This window comes from Plecotus auritus (genome assembly GCF_963455305.1).
Source record: "Plecotus auritus genome assembly, chromosome: 3".
NCBI lineage: Eukaryota > Metazoa > Chordata > Mammalia > Chiroptera > Vespertilionidae > Plecotus > Plecotus auritus.
Window position 1 is genome coordinate 189,247,107 of NC_137772.1, and position 16,916 is coordinate 189,264,022.

The following is a 16,916-nucleotide window of genomic DNA, read 5'->3' on the forward strand; positions in this document are numbered from 1 at the left end:
AATAATTAAAGACAGCAAAGAACTTGAAAATGCTTACTTATGAAAAACTGCTACTGGATTGGGTAAGATGCCAGAGGGTATTCTCATCTCCCCATCTTCCCCTTGCCTTCTTCCCCCAACACACGTACACCAGTGTTAAAAACAGGTTTACTAGTTAGAGATGGCTGATGTGGTTTGCGGGGAGTAACCGAGCAGCTAGAAATTTAAGGAGGAGATTTGGAAGCAAAGAGCTATGCAAGGGCTGAGATAATGTGCTCTCTCTGCATTCATGGCTGACTGCTGAACAGCATGTGTACATGGAACTCCCACGGGAGCACATGTCAAATGGAAAGCCTGGGGAGACTGACTTATTTGCTGCAAGTTTGAATGAGTTCTTTCACCCATACATTGTTTGGGTAGCTGAGAGCAGACAACACTTTACTGGCTTGAGTTGTCTCTATATACCCTCTGTTGAAATCACTGGCTGATCACAAACTATGCAGGCACAAGAGAAATCCCCTGGAGACCCAGGAAAAAGAACACAAACAAAAAACCTGAGCAAAAAAGTCAGCTCTCTGCAGAAAAACAAGTTTTTCGCTTTGAATCCAGGCTAGTTCACCTACACTAATAAAAGAGTAAGATGCAAATTGACCGTACCTTTGTGACACCCACTAGCCAATCAGGAGTGAGTATGCAAATTAACACAACAAAGATGGTGGGTTAATTTGCATACATAGGCGTGGAGCAGCCGGGGCCTCTGGGCAGTGTGGGAAGGCGGAAAGGCGGCTCCGGGCCTGAGCAAAAACGCGGCTCCAGCTGGAGCAAAGGGGGTGCTGGCAGCCAGGGGGAAGGAAGGCCCATTCTTGCACAAATCTTCGTACATCGGGCCTCTAGTCAGATAATAAAGCAGGGAAACCAGCATATTTCAGAAAAACAAAATAGAATACAGAGTCACTACAATGTATGGCATACTATGCCTAGTCTATAATAATAAAAGCATAATATGCAAATTGACCTAACAGCAGAACAACCATCCAGAGGATCTTTTGGACAACCACACTATGACACCCACTAGCACCAGGCCAGCCAAAGAGGGTGCGATGTGATTGGTCCGGGACCTGGCCATTGCCCCATGATCGCCCTGCAAAGGGAGGCCCAGGCCACTGGCCACTGGGGCGATCAATCAATGGGGGACTCCACAATTGCCCCAAAGAGGGAGGCCAATGCCACCTACATGCGGGCTGTGGCAGGTGGGCAGGGCCTTCCTCTGCAGGGGGCGCGATCCATCGCATGACTGTCAGCCTTAGATTGGTCCTTCATTAAAACCACCACATATCACAACAAGGAGGGGAGCCACTGTTGGAAAGTGATTATTTGCTCATTGACATTCTTACCTCATTCCAAAAAGGACTTGGAGGAGTGTAAGGCAAAAAAAAAAACACACACAGTACAATTGGATAGGCCAGGAGATGGGAAAACTTTTTTTTTTTTTTTTTTTTTTTTTACAAAGAACCAGATTGTAAATATTTGAGGCTTTGCTGATCGTACTGTCTGTCACAATTATTCAATTCTGCTGTTGTATCCTAAATTAGCTGACCCCTGGTACAGAACAGTGTACTACCACAGACCCACACAATCCGATGGAACATGCTTTCAGATCTCTGAAATTTATTTTGCATTTTGTTCAGCCAAATAATAGGTTAAGTTATCATTATGGTACATAGATTACTGTGGAATAACTTTTAAATTCCAGAATAGCCATTATGAAACCTGGAAAAATCAGCATGTTGTTTTAATATACCAGGTGGTAAAATAAAATTGAACTTGAGGAATGAAGGTTGTCTTTAATGGTAAATGGCTCTGTGCCAATGTTGATTTTTTTTTTTCTTTTAAATTTCTGGGCTACATTCTCTTTTAAGTTCCTGTTCTCTGCAAACTCTATGTTCTCCATGCTTTTTCTGTCCTCAATGCATGAAAATCCTCTTCATACTATTAAAGGTCCAATGGTTCTGGCCCATTTGCAACCCATCCAGTTTGTCCTGCTTTGGGACCATTGCAATCACTGGTGGAAGAGGTCTTGATCGTATCTTGACATTGTTCATCTGTTCATGACCACCAAAGCCATTGTCTGGGATGCCTCTCTGTTTCAGGTTTAGCCAGCCCAGCTGATCCAGCCTCTTATCACTGTGCGCAGCTGGCTTCTTTCCCCGCCCCCTTTTTAACTATGGTGATAACACCCTGCTACTTGGTCATGGTTTTCCAGGTCAGTAGCTGAATCAACTTTAGCCCATAGGCCATGCTCCAAAGCTGAGAATTTTGTTTGCATCATTTTTCTGCTGAGAGTTTGAGAATGAGCTTACTGCTTCAGCAGATGCAGTGCTGGAAAATAGAGAAGTTGAATTTACACCACACTGTAAAATGGAACATATTTAAAGGTGCATTGCAACTGCCTTTTCCCACATACTTTTATGTCATAGCTGTGTGTGATACAAATTTTGACTTATGTTAATTCATCCTAATTTCAGCGGTGGTGCACTTTAAATTCATGGCCACAAACCTCTGGTAGGAGCCAGACCTGTCAATGTCGGAGGCAGCCCACGTATGCACGTGGAGGGGCACTGCCCAAAGTTCCAGACCAAGAGTCCTGAGGCTGAGGAGGGGAGGCTGTGGGGTGGAGTGATTAGCACTGAGCTGAGGCTGAGGCCAGGCTCTGCCACTGCTCTGCTGTGAGTCACTTCCTTCAGCCTTGTTCCTGCACCAGAGTGTAGGGTCACAGAAGGCTGTGCCAGGGTGAGCCACGTAAGGCACTTGGCACAGTGACTGGCATGTGTGAAGCATTGAGAACCTGTCAGGTGTCTTTATAGTCTTGTTGTCATCACCATCATCACCTCACCATGAAATTGTCTCAGGTTAATGTCAGGAGCACAATAGGGGTTCCTGTTTCTATTTTGTAAGAAAAAAAAAAAAACAGATTTGAAAAAACATAATCCAGTTGACTGCTATTTTGGTTTTATGTATTTCAATATGCATTCATGCTTTACATGATCAAAAATATTTGTAATGCTACTGAAGATTACTCCTGCCCCCTCCCCCTAACCTCCTTTTATTCCCCATCCTCAGAAGCAGAGTTTAAATTCTTACACAAAAGCTAATGGTAGTAAAACATTTTTGTTTTTAATGCTTTTGCTTATTTTGGAATTTGGAAGTAGGTATATTCAAATGTAACAGAAGGGCAGAATCCTAACATAAAACTACTCTTGTTAGTTAAAAGTGAATATCAAGAGAAAGGAATAGTGACAAATATCACTGACTTATTTACAAATGAACATTGGAGTCATCACCTAAAACACCAAAGAATAGAAATATATCATCGATGTCTTTTAAAGGTATTTGGAAGTTTAGCAAAAATAGGCAGGATATAAGAAATAATTATTTTATTTTACTAGAGGCCCAGTGCATGAATTTGTGGCAGATCAGGCCAGGCCGGCTGGGAGGAGGAGCCTTAGGCAAACTCCCTGTCAAGGGGACAATTTGCATATTAGCCTTTTATCATATAGGATTTTTGTTGTTCTTAAAACTGACTATCATTGCTGAATTTCTCCATTCCACTCAGTGTTGAATATTGGAACAAAAGAGACTCTAGAAATACAACTTTTAATTCAGTGGCTACCTGACAATCAGAGGCCCTTGAGCAGTCTTCCCAAGGCATTCCTTTCTGTGCATTATGCATATGACACCTGTGAGGTGGTTCTCCTGGTGCTGGATCTGAACCCTATGCATGCTTCCTCCTCACGTTCTGAGTAAGACACAGTTCAGCTGTACCTGAGGGGCTCTGCTTGGCTTTTGATCTAGGCCTGGCTGGAGTTTTCCACGTCATTAAATCGTTTGTTTTCTTCTTGGCCTTCACAGGGCAATTACATTTTCACAAGTCTCATTCTTCAATAAGAAAACGATTTACTTACCCTTCTGATGTTTATACCTTAGTTGGAAGACACACTGCATTTGTTAATGGAAGAATTAGTTGCATCCTGGGAAGGAGTTTTCAGACATCAGTAACAGCTTTATTTCTTTTTCTTGATGGTATGCTTTATGATCCTCAGCAAGATTTTACAGTCTATAGCATTTTTTGCCTTTAAGCAAAATAATTGCCACCTTTTATGTGCTAATCATCATTTTTAACTTATTTTTTTAACTTAATGATTCATACTCTCATTAAAGCAATTTATTACCACTGAGCCTTATAATGCTTCTGATTGTTATTAAACTCTTAAAAAGGTCAAAAGACATTTTAGTTACTCCTGTTTCCATTCAGAAGATAGATTTCTGTTTAAAGGCCACACTTTTTTCCATCTTGTTCTGAGAAAACCATGAAATATGTAATTGGAACTCTCAAAGATAAACAGCTTAAATAAGTCCCTCTAAATAGGAAGCCCATTGGAAATTATTTATTGTGTTGGAAATACAAAGGATACTGAAGTGATTGCCAAATTCTTTAGGTGATTTGCTATTTGTACAAAGCCCAATGACCCTATAAAGGGCTGGTAATTGTGATAAATACAACTGGATAGAATTACCGCCCCATAAAAACCCCTAAAATTCCTTATTTTTATACATAAATACTCTAAAGAGGCAGCATAGAGTACTAGAAAGAAAGTTTGCAATATGAGCTTTACTGTTTCTATGTCTACACTGTTGCACATCAGTGTGTTGACCATAAGGTCTTCAAACTTGTTTCCAACCTGAAATATAATAAGAATAAATGAAATCATATATATGGTGCTTGCGGTTGTTCTGAAAGGAAAGTGTGAATTTCTACATGGAGGTCTCAAACTCAACATTCTGTGAAATTGAACTACTGAACCTAATGCATTCATTGTTTCTGCAACAGTGGTTTTTTTGTTTATTTGTTTTTAAATCTCAGTGTATTCTACTAGTTGCCCAGACCAAAATTCTTGGGTTTCCTTGTTTCCTCTCTAATATCATATCCAACCCACAAATAACTCAATTATACTTTCAAAATATATCTGTCTCTCCCCCTCTCTTCTAAAAAATCAATGGAGAAAATATCCTCAGGTGAGGATCAACAACAACAAATATATATATATATATATATATATATATATATATATAGTCAAAGTATAGTTGACTACATATATATCAACAACAACAACAAATATATATATATATGTAGTCAACTATACTTTCAAAATATATCTAGAATCTGACAACTTCTCTCCAACTTCATTGCAATCACATGGTCCAAACCTGGATTATTACCATAGCTACCTACCTAATCTCCCTGTTTCTACCTTTGTGCCAGTGGTCCAGTCTATGCTCAACACAGTGGCCAGAATGAGTCTTTAAAAATGAAAGTCAGAGCCCATCCCTCTTGTACTTAAAAATCGTCCAGTGGCTCCTTATTTCTCCCAAAATAAATGTCATTCATAGCCTTTATAATGGCCTATAAGCTGATCTGGCCCCAACCCATCCCCACTCCATTATTTCTCCTGTTCCTTCCTGAACTCATTGCCTACTATGAAATGAGTTCTGTGGCTGACTCCTTCATTTCCTTTGATTAATTACCAGCTTCCCAATGTGGCCTACCCTGACCACCATATTTACAATTGCAATCCACTTCTTGCCCAATATATATATATTTGTTGTTGTTAATCTTCACCCAATGATATTTTCTCCATTGATATTTTAGAAGTGTGGGGGAGAGACAGAGAGAGAGAAAAACATCAATGTGAGAGACACACATCGATTGGTTGCCTCCTGCACACACCTTGACCAGGGCCAGGGATTGAGCCTACAACCGAGGTACATGCCCTTGATTCCCACAGGCCAGCGCTCCATCCACTGAGCAAAACAGTTATATTGCAGATGCCCCTTACTAGGTCTCTCTCCCTTTCTCTCTCTCCCTCACTCCTTCCTTCTCTGTCTGTCTGTCTGTTTGTCTTCTCAAAGGGTAGAGGTGTGTGTGTGTGTGTGTGTGTGTGTGTGTGTGTGTGTGTGTGTGTGTGTGTCTGTTTTGCTTACTGATATATTCCAAAAAGAATGTAGAATTCTGTCTGGATAATAAAAAGGAGACAGAAGTAATGGATAGCTAAATTTTTTAAGTGATTGCCTATAAGCACAATGCCCAAAGAAACTATAAACAGATGGCAACAATAGGTACTTGAATGAATGAATAATCAGTGGCCATGTTTTACAAAAACAATCAATGCTTAGGATGAGAATGTTTTCAAGAATACTTTGATATGGCAAATGAATTGGGGGAAGTGTCCCATAGTATCCTCCTTGTGCCTGTTCTTTTTGTGCATCTCACAGGCAAGAGGGCACTGAGTAGCATGACCAGTCAGGGTTAGCAGCCATCTCTATAGCTGTGTGATGGAAATGGAAACTGGTCTTAAAAGCGAGCAGACTATTCAGAGCTAAGAAAAATAACTTTCTAAAGAATATGTAAGTGCAGGATGGTGTACTTGGAGAGGAAAACAGTAAGATAAAAATGTTAGATATTTAATTCATTGACCACTCACTGGTTCCAAGCAATATACTGACTATGGAGAGTAAAAATAAATAAAATACAGTAGCTGCCTGGAAGAGCTTGGTTTTCTCTACTCTCATTCCATTCTCCCCTCCACCTCTAAGATAATTATCCTACTGAACACAGATAGGATCTAAACAAGCCTCTGACCTGCCAGGAAACCTTCTTGCTCCCACAACTTATCCTGGCCAGAGCCAAGACTATGCTGATGGATGGCTTAATACAGTTCTCTAAGTGTACAGTGATTTTTTTTTTAACCTGGAGAATGGGACCAGCTCTTTCCCATCTACCAGGGATGAACAACAGAAAATGTGTTTCAACTGTAGCATAAAGGCTATAGCTGAGATGCGGGGAAATTTTTCTGTTCCAGACAGTGAGGTGATTTTTTTGGGATAGGTAATTGAAACTCCTTAGCAGCACTTTTCAAAACACATGCTAGCATCATACAGGCCATTAACTAAGGTCACCTGAAATGAAGATCTGCATTTCAGAAGCACTAGTTAAGGTTTTGTGTTTTGTGGGTTTTTTGTTTTTTTAAAACTGGAGGACTTCACAAAGCCTTTACTATGTTCTAAGCAGCCTTGTGAGTTTCTAAATGGGGTATATAGTAAATAGCATTTCTGAAACCCTTTTATGGGCTTCTTGCAGGATCAGTGTTTTTGTGACATGCTTTGGAAAGTATTGGCAGAGATATATAAGGGTGGATGGATAAGAACTTTGAAGTCCATTCTTGGGCAGCATTTAAACACTTTCTTGCTGCCTTATTTGTACCTTCAAAACCAATAGCCACCACCACAGCATCGACAACACATATTATTTCCCCTTTAGTAATTCCCCTGTAAAATGATGTTTTTAACCATTTATTTTAGAGTTAGAGTTTCCAACCAGTCATTACCAAGTGAAAGATAAAACCTTGAAACCCTCTGCCTTTACCTCCCCACCACTATCCTCATCCATAGGTGTACGATTTTTGTCCAGTCTCTTCCTGCACCCCCCATACCCCTTTCCCCCTGAGAATTGTCAGTCCACTCCCTTTCTATGCCCTTGATTCTATTATATTCACCAGTTTATTCTGTTCATCAGATTTTTTATTCACTTGGTTTTTAGATTCACTTGTTGATAGATATGTATTTGTAGTTCATAATTTTTATCTTTACCTTTTTCTTCTTCATCATCTTCTTAAAGAACACCCTTCAGCATTTCATGTAATCCTGGTTTGGTGGTGATGAACTCCTTTAGCTTTTTCTTGTCTGTGAAACTCTTTATCTGACCTTCAACTCTGAATGATAGCTTTGCTGGGTAGAGTAATCTTGGTTGTAGGTTCTTGCTGTTCATCACTTTGAATATTTCTTGCCACTCTCTTCTGGCCTGCATAGTTTCTGCCGAGAAATCAGCTGACAGTCGTATGGGTGCTCCCTTGTAGGTAACTAACCGTTTTTCTCTTGCTGCTTTCAAGATTCTCTCTTTGTCTTTTGCCCTTGGTATTTTAATTATGATGTGTCTTGGTGTGGTCCTCTTTGGATTCCTCTTGTATGGCGTTCTGTGTGCTTCCTGAACTTGTAAGTCTATTTCTTTCACCAGGTAGGGAAAGTTTTCTGTCATTATTTCTTCTAATAGGTTTTCAATATTTTGCTCTCTCTCTTCTTCTGGCACCCCAAAAATTCGGATGTTGGTACGCTTAAAATTGTCCCAGAGGCTCCTTACACTATCTTCATATTTTTGGATTTTTTCTTTTTGTTTTTCTGGTTGGGTGTTTTTTGTTTCCTCATATTTCAGATCTTTGGTTTGATTCTTGGGGTACGTTGATCTACAGTTGAGTTTCTGTATATTCTTTATTTCAGACAGTGTATGCTTAATGTCTGACTGGTCCTTTTCCATTTTTTTGGTATTCTCATTAAGATCCTTAAAGGTCTCACTAAGTTCCTCAGCGGTTTTTAGAAGATTCTTGAGTAACCTTATAAATGTGGTTCTGAACTCTATGTCGTCCAGTAGTTTGCTTTCTTCCATTTCTCTCATTCGTGACGTGTTTCTTGGTCTCCACATTTTGCTGCTTCCTTGTGTTGATGGAGTGGCTTTGTGTGGTAGGTGACCTATAGGGGCCAGTAGCTCAGCCTCCCCAATCACCTGAGGTGGACGCCTTTGGTACACCCCTTTGTGGGCTGAGTGCAAAGTCTTGGTGTAGTTAAGCCTTGATTGCTGTTGGTACACTGGGAGGAATTGACCTCCAGGCCAATTGGCTGTGAGGACCCGCTGTGTCTATAATGGAAGAACTGCTGCGCTGGAGACACGCTTATGGTGCAGGACTTGTTTCAGTGGGGCTTTGGTGCTCACTGAGTCTGCCTCTTGAATGTGTCACTTATGGATGTGAAGAGTTGAAATCTGGTATCTCACTCTGACCACTAGGTACACTGGCTTCTGGATCTCCAATGGGGTGCAGGTCAGCTACTGTCTGAGGCCACCCAGCAGGCGCTACAGCGAGAACTACAGTTTTCTCCTCTTTGCTTGGGGTTTGGAGGTTTTGGAGCTGTCTGACCCAGGCTGCAAGTTTGCTAGGTTAAGCTGCAATAGGGCAGACCATTCATATGCTAAAGCCGCTGCTTGGAGCTTGGGTGGGTTTGTAGATTGTGCGGGGCGGGGTCTCAGGGCGTCACTAGGCTAGGGCGTGGCAAACAGCAATGGCTGCCAGAAGTCGGCTCTGCGTCTCCCACCGTGTCCCTGCGTCCCGCACCCCAGCACAGTAAACAATTGTTCCTGCGCGCAGCCCTGCAAGCAAGCCTCCCTCACTTTCCGACCCCACTGCAGACAGTCCAGCTTCTCCCCGTAGGAGTTTGGGTCCCCCGCGTCTCCCCAGAAACTGGAGTTCAGAGTAATCGGGAGCTTATCTCCCTTCGGGTTGAAAACAGCAGTGCTCCCGATTTGCGCGTCTCCGTACCTCAGCTTTTCCGTGCTTGTGCACCCCTCAATGCTGTTTGCTCTTTCCTTCTAGTTGTAGAACTTCCACTCAGCCAGCTTTCCCGTGGTTCTGGGTGATAGATGTTTTGTCTTTTAGTTGTAGTTTTGAAATTGTTGTGTGAGGCAGCAGTTTAGGTGTTTACCTACGCCGCCATCTTGGATCCTCCTTACACATCATAATTAAATGGCAAAGGTTAAAGACAAAGAGAGAATCCTAAAAGCAGCAAGAGAAAAGCAGTTGTGGGAGCTCCTACAATGGAAGATTGTAAGCTGATTTCTCAACAGAAAGTTTGCAGGCTAGAAGGAATTGGCAAGAAACATTCAGAGTGATGAAAAGAAAGGACAACCAAGATTATTCTACCCAGCAAAGCTATCATTTAGAATCAAAGGATAGATAAAGAGCTTCCCAGACATGAAAAAGCTAAAGGAGTTCATCACCACCAAATCAGTATTACATGAAATGTTCAAGGATCTTCTATAAGAAGAAGGGTGTGAACAATCAATTGGCAATAAATACATATCTATCAACAATTGAATCTAAAAAAACAAAAAAGCATAACAGAAACAGACTGATAAATACTGAGAACATTTTTATGGTTGCCAGATGGGAGGTGGGTGAAAAAGTTGAAGGGATTAAGAAACACAAATTGATAGTTACAGAATAGGCATGGGCATACAAAGTATAGCATAGGGAATATAGTCAGTAATATTCTATTAACTATGTATGGTTTCAGATGAGTATGAGATGTATTGGAATGATCACTTAGTAAGTTATATAATGTCTAATTACTGGGGTATATACCCGATTCTAATATAATATTGCATGTCAACTGCAATTGAACAATGAAAAAATAATTTAAAAAAACAACAGTTCAACCCTAGCCAGTTTCGCTCAGTGGTTGGAGTGTCAGCCTATGACTGAAGGGTCCTGGGTTTGATTCTTGTCAAAAGCACTTACCTCGGTTGCAAGCTCAGTCACTGGCCCCCATCAGGGCATGTGCAGAAGGCAACCAATCCATGTGTCTCTCTCACATCGATGTTTCTCTCTGTGTGTCTCTCCCCCTCCCTTTCAATCTGTCAATGGAAAAAATATTCCTGGGTGAGGATTAACAACAACAACAACAACAACAAACACAAAAACAATTCATAGATAAACAGTTAATATTAGAAATGAAAGCTTAGACATGTGTATATGAAAATTTAGAACTACCTCTGCCCCATTTAGCTGTCAACTTCTGCCCCATTTAGCTCTCCATTCACTTATTCATTGTACCTTTGTGGTAACTAGAATGTGAATGTTCTCTTATTTTCCTTACTAAAAAGGGCAGTTTCATCACAGTATTTAATTACTTGCATCAAGAATAATCATTGTCCTCCTCTCAAGACTTCTCAAATATAATTTTGATCAACAATTCAATAACTAAGATTGGTCAAATAAATTACTATATCTTGCCCTATTCTGGGTTGTGGACATGGATATGTCCATTCTTCCAGAGGCTGGTTGTCAGAATGAGTGAGTGGACCATCTAAAACCACTCATGCAAATAGAACACTTGAAAAAGAATATATATTAGTATGTGCCACACACTTTGCTGATCCCTGTAGACTATAGAATATTTATGTCTACATTTATCTGGCAAAGTGAATCAATGGTGCCCTCTGTCACAAGCCTAGGGGGTGATTTTCTAGACTATCACAACAATGCCTTGCTTGGCAACCTCCAAATTACTGGGTCTTATCTGCTGTCAGTATGTTTCTGTGACAAAACCAGAAGGCAGTGAAGGGCTAAAATACCACCCTCCAGTACACACACACACTTGACATTAGCTTTGAATTCCAAAGCCACGTGGACTGTGGGAAAAGGACTAGCTTTAGAATGATTCAGATCTCATTTTGTAACCCGTTTCTCACTAATTGGATCAACTTAGATAAGTATCTTAAGCCCTCTGATCCTCTATCTCCTCATCTATAAAATTGGGGATAATTACCTAGTTTGTAATGTTATTATGAAATTCCATTGGGACAATTTAAGTCAGATATGTGGCATATGGTATGAGCATAGGAGATATTTGTTTTTCCCTTATCCTCTATCATTGCCACTTAAGAGGTGGCTTTTATTGTCCCCTCTGCATGTCTCCCTCCCATGGTGCACATAAAATAATTTATAAGTTGAACACTGCTTTAGAAGAGATCTTATCTCACCCCTTTCCTTTATCTCTCTCATCTTCACTCTTTCTGTTCAATACATAGCTTTTGGTACCTTTTCCATTTATGTTCAGCATCACAAATAGAGATAACGAAAGCTGATTTCTCTGACTTATCTCATTTCTTCAGAAATTCCTGTAGTAGTTTCATTTCTAATTGGAAATATGTTTCTTGAACAACATTTTTTTAAATATATTTAATTTTCATAACTCCTTACTAGGGCTCGATTACCTAAGCAAATAGCATTGTTGCTGTAGATTGGTATTTTCCAGTTATATCACTTCCAGAGAGCCTTTAAAAAGATTTTTGCTTTGATTTTTCTTTAAACATTTGAAGCACACCTATGTAGAATGTAACATACATTTCTAAATGAAGTTAGGAGTTAGTTTATTCTCATTTAGAGTAAAGCATTCTGAGAGCTTTACTCTGCCACCCGACTTAACCCTGAAACCTAACTGTGCTCTAGTGAGATAAGAAGTTTCAATCTCAGGAACTGGTGTTGGCAAGAAGATTCAGACTGCTGATTAAAAGCAAGTCAAACAAAAAACCCTCTGCGAAAAAAAAAAAAAAATGCAGTCCAGAACCAAAGTCCAGAAATTGAGACTGCCCGTTTAGGAATGGTCTGATTTTAATCTGCCTTCGGCTCTGTGTTCGTCAGTGCATCTGATAGTGCTTCTTGGTGAAGAAAGTTTGGCGTGGGGGAGCGCCATGTTTGGATTGGCTCAGAGAAGACACGGAGTGTACAAATCTGCTTGTGTCTCTGAGGAGGTATAATTTCTTCATTCATTTCCACTTTTAAAATTCTTCTCCCCATGCATTTATAAGTAAATTTTAGAGCACATGAAAGCAAGGAAATGATATCACCAGCTTGAGCCAAGTAGAGTGTGGGTTGGCAGCTATGCTGTTGAGATCTTGAACCTGGGCCATTTTCTGTCCCAGCTCAGCCTGTCCTGATGCTTTCAGACCAAGGAGAGAAGAGTTGTAGGCGGTACTTTTCCGTGCTTTCATGTGAGATGTGAATTGTGTGCATGTCCTGGGAGGACTTCCTTCAGCCTCTTGCAGTGCAGCATTGTGTCCAGTGGGACTAACTCGGGGCCCCAATTGAATATATAATCACCAAGGGATTTGGCAACAGTGACTGAGGCTCAGAGAATCAACTTTCAATATTCCTTATTCTCTGTACCCTTAATACTGCCCCCAAATTCCTCTTGCTTCCTCATTGCCATTATGGAGTTCAAATTATAAGAATTAGTCTGTTGCCTTTGATATACAACAGCAGTAAAAGTTCAAGACTTTGTCTTCTCCAATTATTGAAAGACTAGAGGCCTGGTGCATGAAAATTCATGCACTGGAGGGAAGGCGTCCCTCAGCCCAGCCTGCCCCCTCTCACAGTCCGAGAGCCCTCAGGGGTGGAAGGCGACCCGGCAATCAGGGGAAGGCAACGCCCCATCACACCTCTGCTGCTGCCACTGCCGGCAGTGTAAGCCTCGCCTGGCCCTGGTTACTTGAGCCTTAGGCGGCCCTGGGCATCTGGGCAGCCTCCATCTGAGTTTTGCCTGTGCCTTGGGGCTGGCCCTAGGCGGCTGGGGGGCTGAGGGGACTAGGGGACTCCGGTGGGGCTGAGAGGACTGGGCGCTGCCATCTTGTGGCTGTGGGTGCCACCATCTTTGAGGGTGGGGCAGTCAATTAGCATATTCCCTCCTTATTGGCTGTGGGCATCACCATCTTTGAGGATGGGGCAGCAATTAGCATATTTCCTCCTATTGGCTGTGGGTGCCGCCATCTTTTGCAACGGCGTGAGGGTCAATTAGCATATTCCCTCTTTATTAGATAGGATTGGTCTCAATCTCATTTGCCAGATAAAAATCTCTCTCAGATTGGCATTTGTTTTTACTGTTTTTATATAACATTAAAAAATTTCTATAACCACAATGGCCTTAAAAAGGATGGTTCACCCAAGGGCTGAAACAGAATGGAAACACTATATAAGGATGGGAGCATGTCAGGAGTGGGCTGGAGCTAGCTCATATCAGCTCACAAGAGTCAGAGTTCTGTTCCTTCTTTGGAGTTCACATCTCTGCTTCTATGCCCATGCTCTTTCACTTTGAGGAAACATGGAGCAGCCAACAGGGTGACTGAAGATTTTATGAAGGAACCATGCACAGTTATGTGGGCAAGGTTAGTGAAGCCAATAGGCAAAGTGACACCTACCAGATGGCCTGACAAGGCAAAGGAAGGGACTGTCACCAGCACCAGGTGAGAGCTGTCACCATGGAAAAGAGCCCCAAAGAGGAGCTGTGCCTATAGATAGTCAAAGGAAAACACAGACAAGAGCGAAGATCAAGTAGACAAGAGGGTAGCCCAGAGGAAATGAGTTCAAGGTATGTTTGTACACAGCTCAGACAGAAGCCTATTGCCCCAAACAGCCAAGCTCTTTCTGTCTTTCCTCCTCTAGCCTGGGCTGTTCCCATTCTGGCCTTAAAAGCATATTTTTTGGCTTTTGAGTTAGTGTTTTGAGACCAGTTCCCCATCCAGTTGATGCAGTCTGTCTTAGCATCTCAGGGCTTTTGCAAATTCAAAGTTCATGCTGTTTAAATAAACCTGAGCCTCTGATTTGCTCAAGTGGAGACTCAAGATGCATTTCCTATGGACAGTAATAGGGGTGTTGGGCCACCCAAAAATGTTTAAAACAGCACAATGAGAACCCACGTCCCCAAGGCCTATGCAGCCTTGAAGAATACTTCTCATGGAAATAATGTAATAACCCTCTGTCATTTTTGCTGATTGCAATTACAGCTATTTGTGAAGGACCCAAAGGCCTGACATACCAGAATTTACAACAGGGATAATATCTTCACAGAGTTGTAGTGAAGATTAAATTGGAATTCATTTAAATTTGCACAAACTGCAGGGTTGCAATTTGGGAGTCCCTTAGCCAGAGAATGAGGCTAACTCACTGCCCAGCTCAATAACTGGAATTCAGATCAAGCCCCTCCTAAGAAATGAGACAGTCCTATGCAGTCAAATAAATCAACAGGGGATTCCAGTTGATTAAATAAATAACCTGTCTTTCTCAATTAAAAATAAATTCCATAAAATAATAATAGTAATAAATTATGGAATATTTTAATAACTTGTAATACTCAAAATATTAAAATTTAATTTCAATAAGATGAAAGATGTCAGTTTTCCTGAGCAAAAAAGTCAAACAATCATGAAAGACCTAGATATAGTAAGTAGCAATTAATGAAATTAGAGAAGGGCAGAAGTTATGCATATGTCCTGATTAAAAATACCTCTGTAATGGGGCCAACTGTGCCAAACCCTTACACTAGTAAGATACTCTTGGATGCACAAAGACCGAGGGCTCTGCGCTCCAAATTACTGTTGCAAATACTGTGTTCCCGAGGGGTACCAAAAGTAAACTTTCCTTAGTGGCAAGTCTCTGAATTGACTGTTGGGATGCTTGACAACCTCACTGATTTATATGCAACTTTCATCACTGATCTTTATTTATTGAATGTTGATTATCTAGGTGCCAGAAAGAGGCATGGATACATGGAACAGACTGACAGCTGTCAGTAGGGAGGAGGGTTCAGGGACTGGATGAAAGAAGGTGAAGGGATTAAACACACACACACACACACACACACACACACACACACACACACACATACACACACCCCTCACATATCTCACATAGACACCGACAACAGTGTGGTGATAGCCAGATGGAAAGGGGGGTGGGCAAAGGGGGATAAGTGGGGATGAAAAGAGACTTTGCTTGGGGGTGATGGGCACACAATGCGTTATGCAGATGATGTTTTGTTGAATTGTACACTTGAAACCTGTATGATTTTGTGAACCAAAGTTATCCCAATAAATGTAATCTAAGTAAATAAAGTTTGGGGGACTGACATATTGCTGTAGACTTTTTATATTTCCAATTTATAAACTTACTAAATAATTTTAGTTTATAACTGAAAAACAAAAAATCACATGAAATGGTGACTGTTACGGAGGAATCCAGTCTATTGGAGGAAGTAGACCCATAAACAGATATGAAAAGGTGGTCCTAGTAAGTGTTCAGCCATGCAGGTTGTCCGCTAGACAAGTGCTTTCTCCCAGGGCTGGAGAGCTTTAGTCATCAGCTCCCCTGAAGACTGATAAATAGGATGTAGACAGCTAGGGCCCAGAGCTGCCAAATAGACCCTTAGGATTGAACTATAGCTGTGCTCTATGTTGAACTGAGAACATGTGCACACCCTATTAGTAAATGCACTGTACCATTGATCTGAAACGTGTTCAGAGGTGAGAGAAAATACAATAATAGTAGTGATGATAATACGATACAGTAATGATGATAATAATTACTGTAATAGGGCCTTTCTCTGGCTCTGTGGAAGGAAACAGCCTGCAATGGATGTTGCCTTTGTTGAATGGGACAGGGAGGAAGTCTTCTTTTCATGAGCACACACCCACGTGCTGCTGGCCACAATGCACGTGAGTGTGTGTGTGTGTATGTGTGTGTGTGTGTATCCTCATCTGTGACCAGTGCTTTGAAATGTGAACAGAGTAAGAAGGGCAGGGGATAAACCACAAGCTACCAGCCTAGACTTGAATTCTGCAGCTGGATTTTTTGGAGGTAATTGCTGGTTCTGAGAAAACTGTGAGCTGTGTGTTCAGATACGTGGCTGTGCCGAAAGTGGCTGAGCAACCCTGAGCACCTTGAGAGGGGAGTTAAGAGATTTCTACCTCTTTACAGCTCAGGAGGCTGCTTCTTTGTATCTTTCTAAGCCAAGCAAGAAAATCATAGTGAATCTCTCACACATTTTCCCTATAAATACAATAGGTATTAATGTCCTTGCTCTTGTTTAACTGATCATCAAATTAAAGCTGAGAGAAGTAAATTAATTTGTCTGAAGTTGCAGTTAATCAGAAAATAACATGTATTATTAATGGCCCTATAATTAGCTCTTTGGATTCTCATGTCTTTTCAGCCCCAGTGTAATTTGGATAAGTATATTTCCATTTGCCTCTTTTCCCATAAATAAATGCACTTTTGTGTACTTTGGAAAATAACACAGATTTCCTCTTTTCCCCCCACTCATATTTGTTTGCATTCCATCTGACTCTATTAGGCTGAAATAAGCTATAAATTATTTAGGCAATTTTGTCACATCTGTGATCCGCAGGATATAAACTTGGATTCCCTCCCAGTCTTTCTCATTCT

The 16,916-nt window shown here is 41.1% G+C and overlaps 1 protein-coding gene across 4 annotated transcripts in view; it reads left to right on the forward strand.

Annotated features, from left to right (window-relative positions):
- TMTC1 (transmembrane O-mannosyltransferase targeting cadherins 1) overlaps window positions 1-16,916 on the forward strand; it is a 230,134-nt gene that overhangs the window by 126,827 nt on the left and 86,391 nt on the right. The window lies entirely within an intron of this gene.